At 39.6% G+C, this 7290-nt stretch overlaps 1 pseudogene; it reads left to right on the top strand.

Annotated features, from left to right (window-relative positions):
* The first annotated feature begins 1718 nt into the window (after positions 1-1718).
* LOC102749640 (bifunctional phosphoribosylaminoimidazole carboxylase/phosphoribosylaminoimidazole succinocarboxamide synthetase-like) lies at positions 1719-3046 on the top strand (annotated as a pseudogene).
* The last annotated feature ends 4244 nt before the right edge of the window (positions 3047-7290 follow it).

Raw genomic sequence — 7290 nt, 5'->3', positions numbered from 1 at the left:
CAAGGAACACAAATCTGGTATATGCAGGAGACTCAAAAGCGAAGAACTTCAAGTTGGATCAAATCTTGCATAACTATAGGCTCTGAAGGGGTCCAGAATAAGCCACCATGGCATAAAAATTATTTTGAGCCAAAGGCATCTGGGTTCCTGAAATCCCTTATCTGCCTAAAAGCAGAGTTTCCCAAAAGAACTTAACTGTCATAAATCCCCTCCTCAGAGCAGCTCTAATTTTCTCTTCCTAGAGAATAGAAGTTGGCATCACACCCAAAGAGGCATTGTCATGAAACTCTCCTACCACCCAAATATTTTCCTAAGTGCTCATTTATCTTTCAAAAACTTCCTTTGGTTTTCCATCAGTGCCCTTTACCCATTCCCCACTAAGAAGGCATTTGTTTTCCCAGAAGTGTCCCTCTGTTTCTCCCCATTTCCTGTTAAGATGATACGTAAGCCCCAAATTCTGACTGCCTCCCCGAGCCGTATTTCTCTGCAAACTCCCGCGCATACATATGCAATTAAATCTGTTTATTCCTCTTGCTAATCTCTTTGTCAGATTAATCTGCAGGCCCTCAATGGCTAAACTTAAGAGGGTAGAGGAAAAGTTTTTCTTCCCTGACAGTACTTTGGAAATATTTGCATTCCAGACCATGATAAAAGAGAGTTGCTCTTGGCTCAGTTGTCTCCAAGGATAGAATTAAGTCAACTTAGGGAAAAGCTTGGGAGCTGATACTCAGGGTTGATCAGATTTCCCCTAGAGGGAAAGGACATATTACTACCACTCTTCTCCAAGACTTTTATTTATTAATTTTTTTTTAAGATTTTATTTATTTATTTGAGAGAGATAGAGCATGAGAGGGGGGAGGGTCAGAGGGAGAAGCAGACTCCCCGCCGAGCAGGGAGCCCGATGTGGGACCCGATCCCAGGACTCCAGGATCATGACCTGAGCCGAAGGCAGTCGCTTAACCAACTGAGCCACCCAGGCGCCCCTTCTCCAAGACTTTTAGATGCTCCCAGTCATAAATCAGCTATCTGTACATGATGATTCAGCTGTCTTGGCTACCAAACAATGGAAGCCCGAATAATGACCCTCAAAGATATCCAGATCCTATTCCCTGGAACCTACAAATCTTACCAAATATGGCAAAAGGTATTTTGCAGGTGTGATTAAGTTAAGGATCTTAAGGAGATTATCCTGCATTATCTACACTTTTACATGGGCACCGAATGTAATAAGAATCATAAGAGGGAGACAGAGGGAGATTTGACTACATAAGAGGAAGAATGTGAGGTGAGGTTGGCAACAGAGATTGGAGTAATGTAGCCTCAAGCTAAGAAATTCTTGCAGCATCTAGAAGACAGAAGAGGCAAGGAACATATTCTCTCCTGGATCCTCCAGAAGTAACTAGCCCTGCCAACACCTAGATTTTAGTCTCATAAGACTCATTTCAGACTTCTGATCTCCAGAACTGTAAGAGAATCTATTTGAGTTGTTTTATTTGTTTGTTTATTTATTTATTTACTTACTTACTTACTTTGAGAGAGAGAGTGTGAGCAGGGTGGGGGGGCATGAGGGGCAGAGAGAGAGGGATAGAATTTTAAGCAGACTCTGTGCTGAGCACAGAGCCTGACACTGGGCTTGATCTCACAACCCTGAGATCATGACCTGAGCCGAAATCAAGAGTTGGACACTTGGAGCCCCTCTGACCGCTCCTCTTTTCCAGAGTCTTGCCTCTCTTCCCAGAGTGGCCGCTGCCCCCAGCCTACACAGAATAATGGCGACAGCTGAGGTACTGAATATTGATAAAAAACTCTATGAGGGTAAAACAAAAGAAGTCTATGAATTGCCAGATAGTCCAGGAAAAGTGCTCCTGCAGTACAAGGATCAGATTACAGCAGGAAATGCAGCCAGAAAGAATCACCTGGAAGGTGATATAAGGATAAATAAAATAAACTACCAGTTGTATTTTTCAGTTGTTAAAGGAAGCAGGTATCAAAACTGCTTTCCCCAGAAAATGTGGGGAGACAGCTTTCATTGTACCTACGTGTGAAATGATTCCAGTTGAATGGGTTTGTAGAAGAATAGCAGCTGGTTCTTTTCTCAAAAGAAATCTTGGTGTCAAGGAGGGATGTAAGTTCTACCCCCTAAAGTGGAGCTGTTTCTCAAGGATGATGCCAATAATGAGCCACAGTGGTCTGAGGAACAGCTAATTGCTGCAAAATTTTGCTTTGCTGGACTTGTTATAGGCCAGACTGAAGAAGATGTCATGAGTCATGCTACACAGGCTATTTTTGAAATACTGGAGAAATCCTAGTTGCCCCAGAACTGTATGCTGGTTGATACGAAGATTGAATTTGGTGTTGATGTAACCACCAAAGAAATTGTTCTTGCTGATGTTATTGATAATGATTCCTGGAGACTCCAGCCATCAGGAGATTGAAGCCAACAGAAAGATAAACAGTCATATCGTGACCTGAAGGAAGTAACTCCCAAAGGGCTCCAGTTGGTAAAGAAAAATGTTGAGTGGGTTGCAGAAAAAGTGGAGCTGCTTCTGAAATCAGAAAGTCCGTGCAGAGCTGTAGTATTGATGGACTCAACTTCCGATCTCACTCACTGTGAAAAAATCAAGAAGGCTTGTGGAAATTTTGGCATGCCATGTGAACTTCGGATAACATCTGCCCATAAAGGACCAGAAGAAATTCTGAGGATTAAAGCAGAGTATGAAGGGGGTGGCATTCCTACTATATTTGTGACAGTGGCAGGCAGAAGCAATGGTTTAGGACCACTGATGTCTGGTAACACTGCATACGCAGTTATCAGCTGCCCTCCACTCACTCCAGACTGGGGAGCTCAGGATGTGTGGTCTTCTCTTCAACTACCCAGTGTTCTTGCCTGTTCAACCATATTTTCTCCAGAAGGATCAGCTCAGTTTGCTGCTCAGATATTTAGATAAAACAACCATTTGGTATGGGCTAAACTGTGAGCAAGTATATTGAACATATGGATTTCCTTGAAGCGGCTGACAAGAAAATCCAAGATGGCAATTTATAAAACATCATTGCTTTTTTGTTTGTTTGTTTGTTTGTTTGTTTAGAAAAACTATACATTTCTTGTTTAGTTTCAAAAAAAAATCAAGAGGAAAACTTTTAAAGTCAATCAAAGAAAACAATAAAATTTACTAGTGAATAAAAAAAGAGAGAGTTGGATGCTTAACCGACTAAGTCATCCAGGCACCCCTATTTGAGTTGTTTTAAGTCTCCAAGTTTGTAGTAATTTTTTACAGCAGCAGTAAGAAACTAATGCACAAATTAGCCTCATATTTGGAGGCCCACAATGTCATCCTAAATGCAACTCAGGCTCTCCCTATATGTGCTCACTTAATCCTGTCTCTTTAAGTTAAATGCCCCAAATCTCCGATTCTCCCGCTCTTGCTCTGGTGGAGTCTTTTCTTTCTCCTTATCTCTTTCTGGTGCCACCCTACTTATCCTTCTTCCCTTCCAGTGCAAAAGGAAAGAAAATCTGTGTCCCAGTTAGTCGAGAATGGAGATAGCACATAGGGACAAGAAAGAGAGTGAGTTGCCTTCAGGATGAATCCAGAGGGGGTGTTATTAGTAATTAAGGGCTTGCTGGTAAATGTTCTGGCACATTAGTAAAACTTTGGCAGGTTCACTGCGTCAGCTAATATATTAAATACCGTGTTTTATAATGTGCATAAAGAGGAGTGCCATTTAGACCTTGCCAGGACCTCTTCTGAGAAAGCTGTGAGTTCTCAGATTTTTGGAAAAGGATTCTTCCAAATTTCTAGGCAAAACAAATTAAAGAAGAAAACAGAGCTGCTCAGCTACTTGACTTTTTTCTCTATTCACACCTTCTGATTATATAGGTTTTTGTAGAGGAGTCAGGAGTTAACATCTTAGATCAGTCCTTGGCCCATATTAGCACTGATTAAGTGTTACATATTATTATTATTATTAAAATTATTTTCTCTAATGATTCTGAATTAGCTAAATAATTACTCCCTCCTTTCCAAAAGATCCTTCAGGAATGTTAGAAAATCAAAAAGAGATGCACAAAGGTCAAACTGGACTTTGCTTCTCTTTGGGAATTGCCTCCTGCTTCAAGAACAACTTTTTACACACGCATCTTGCATTAAAATGGGATTTTCTTTCCTTCTCTTGTCTGTGTGAGAACAAGTAAATCTGTTGTCCTGTCAGAAATACTTAAATTGACCTCAGCCATGGATCACTCCTGACTCTTCCAAGTGATCTGCCTTGACCACAGGCAAATCCATAGGACTTATTCCAAAAATATGATGGAAATCTGGATTTGCCCAAAAATCCTAGAGGGAAAGCTTAAGGAAAAATATTCTATGCTTGGTTGCATCCAGAATCAAGACTTATTGGGATATGTGAAAACCCAAGTAGTCTGGCCCCACACTTTGAATTTGACCTCTCGCCTAATGATGCTTTCCCATTTCCGGGCAGTGCACCCCCACTTCCTCCTTGCCCACATTATTTTAGGATCTTCCCTCTCTCTACACAGTCCCTTCCACTTCCCTGACTTTCCCACCTCCAACTCCACAGTAGCTTTCTCTGTGCCTTACCCATTTTCTTCTGAATGAAAAGAGTCTTGGAAAAAGGAAAGGTAAGTAGTGCTACAAACTTGGGATTCATTTTTGAAAACTGTACAGACATTCATATGTATTAAATCAAGGCAGGGAAGAGAGTCACAATAGATCACAAGAATGGTCTTCAAAGTAAATTGTAGCGTGTTGTATGGCTCAAATCTACTTATAAACTACAAAGAAATAAATTAACTTGTGTTATCCATCCCTCCATTCTTATGTGCTTGGGGATCTCAAATCCAGCAAATGTATAAAGTGGAATTTTAACAGACACAGACCCTTCCGTGTTATTAAAGAACCTAAAATTTATATACAAAGGTGATATTCTCAGTGGTCAGCTCTTTCATAGCCTTATTCAATCTCAGCCTCCTTTTCCTCTGAGGCTGTGACAGAGGCCAGCTACTCCAGCCTGGAAATGTAAGGTCAGCTCATGATCTATCTCGGCAAGTATCACTGTACTTCCAGAGCACACCTGGTAGGAGCAATTACTTGTATTTCCAGAAACCATATTTGTCTGAGAAATCTTCACATCTCTTTTCTCTCCTAAAAACAATTAAAATAAATTCTAAATGGAGAAGTGACCACTATATTTCAGTCTACATCACACACCTTATGTTGCTATGTACTTCACTCAAGCATGACTCCCACACTGCTGTTTCCAGTTTTGTGGAAAACACAGCTATTCACTGGCCATAACTTTAGTGAAGGGAAAATGATTCTGGATAGAAGACATAGAAACAACTAATCATTGATCTGGCCATTTCACCACTTCAAGACAGGGCTATTTTTAAAACTTACTCTATCACTTGCTAATGCCAAGTATTTGCAGTATTCCATACTCACCAAAATGTTAGAAGTCTACCAGTTTGAACTAGCTCTCCCTGCCCCAGTATCTAAGTCTCTTTACCAAATATATTACTTACCTATTAATAATGGCATAAGCTGAGTAAGCTTTCCTTAAGACTAATTTAAATAAATTGGAAGATAAATTAACTATGTCCTTGGATTTTATGCTACTTTGGTAAATAGCCATGTACAAACCTTCAGGAACACAGTTAAAAATAAGAATGAGTACACTTTCCCCAAAATGCCTCATGGCTGTCCTTGACAATTGTCTCAAAAGATTAAGAGCACATATCTAATCCCAAGACTCTCCTGTCTTCAATAATTCAGCTCAGTAATCCTTTATCAATCATTTACCATGTACAGATGACTAGGCTTGTCATTTTAGTGGGCATAAAGATAAATAAGACATGGTACCTGCCCAAGAAGAACTTATTCATTTCTCATCCATTAAGATACTGACACCGTTTTAGTATCCAATTTTATTTTCTGTTCCCAACAAGACTTGAATTAGACAAAATCAAAGCATGTCCTGTCCTTTGTGGCATGAGCTGAATCTACAGTCAGAACACTAATGTTAAAATAAAGGAGGAAGAAAATATTAACAATTTTCTTTCCAGGAAGTCAGTTTGTGTTGTTTAGAATCTCTTTTCTCAGAGCAGTTTTTTTCCTCAAAAAATTCTTAGGTGAGTTCTCAACTATTTGTTCTCATTATAATTTTGCTTCTGGTTTACTCTAAGACCCATAGGTAAAATCTTATGCTTTATTACATGAGAGCAAGGGAATCTAGCTTCCTCATAAGGAAAACAGAAAACTAGTGAGAAAAAGCTCTTGAAAGAATGAACCCCATCATGTCCTGTGAAACTTGAAGAGTTCCCCTTAAGATGAAATTCTGAACACAGACAAAATGCTGAAGAGTTAATGGTCAGAGACAGCCAATTTCAATGAACTCTAAGGAGATCTGGTGTTTAAATTTGAATCAGAAGTGTGAAATAAAGAAAATGCTTGCCTGTGTTAGGAGGGCTGAGGTTGGAACAAACAGCAACCTTTTCTTTGATACCCTGGAGTCCTTTGCCTGGCTCAGCCAACAGGTCAGTTTAATGCACTGTCATGAGAAAATGTTCTAATTTGAGTCTGGACTTGCTTAAAGGCTACATAAAATCTAGTGGAGTTGTTGATGTGTAGGGGAGGAAAACAATTTTCTTTCTATCTTTCTTAGTTCTTGGCTGGGGCCCCTATAACAAAAGACAGACTAACAAGAAAAAAATTGTATAATGTATAATTCATGTATATATAAGAGATACCCAGAGAAAAGTGAGTATCTCTAAGAAGTGGCTTAGAATTTCAGCTTAAATACCATGGTCCGCTAAAGACAAAAGAAGAAGTATGGTGGAGAGGAAGGTCAGTTATGGGGAGGTTACTAGGTAAAGCATAACAAACAAAGGTGAGTTTTGTTATTCACATTTAAATCAATGCTTTCTCTCTTGACAAAAAAAAAAAAGATTCTCTTGTATTTCAGAGCCATTCTTCTCTTCCTCATACAGTGATACAGGGAGGGAGACATCCCTAAAAATGGAGACTTCCTTTATAAATGTAAATTTCCCTTACAAAAGGGTAGCTGCTACTGTGTTTTAAATTAATTACCTAATAACCTTTATTCAGGAAGTAAAAGTAACTGAAACAGTGGTTCATAGGGTATGTCACACAAGGCCAGTGTGCAAGGACGCTGCCCCAATTCCACACTCATTCCCCCTCAGGTGCCCTATTAAGACGTCATTCTGGATAGCCACAAAATGGTGGTAACATATCCAAAATAATACATTAGTAT

The sequence above is a fragment of the Leptonychotes weddellii genome, chromosome 13, assembly GCF_054177405.1.
Source record: "Leptonychotes weddellii isolate Sample4059 chromosome 13, ASM5417740v2, whole genome shotgun sequence".
NCBI classification, from domain to species: domain Eukaryota; kingdom Metazoa; phylum Chordata; class Mammalia; order Carnivora; family Phocidae; genus Leptonychotes; species Leptonychotes weddellii.
The sequence above is the reverse complement of the archived record's forward strand: the minus strand, read 5'-3'. Positions and strand labels throughout refer to the sequence as shown.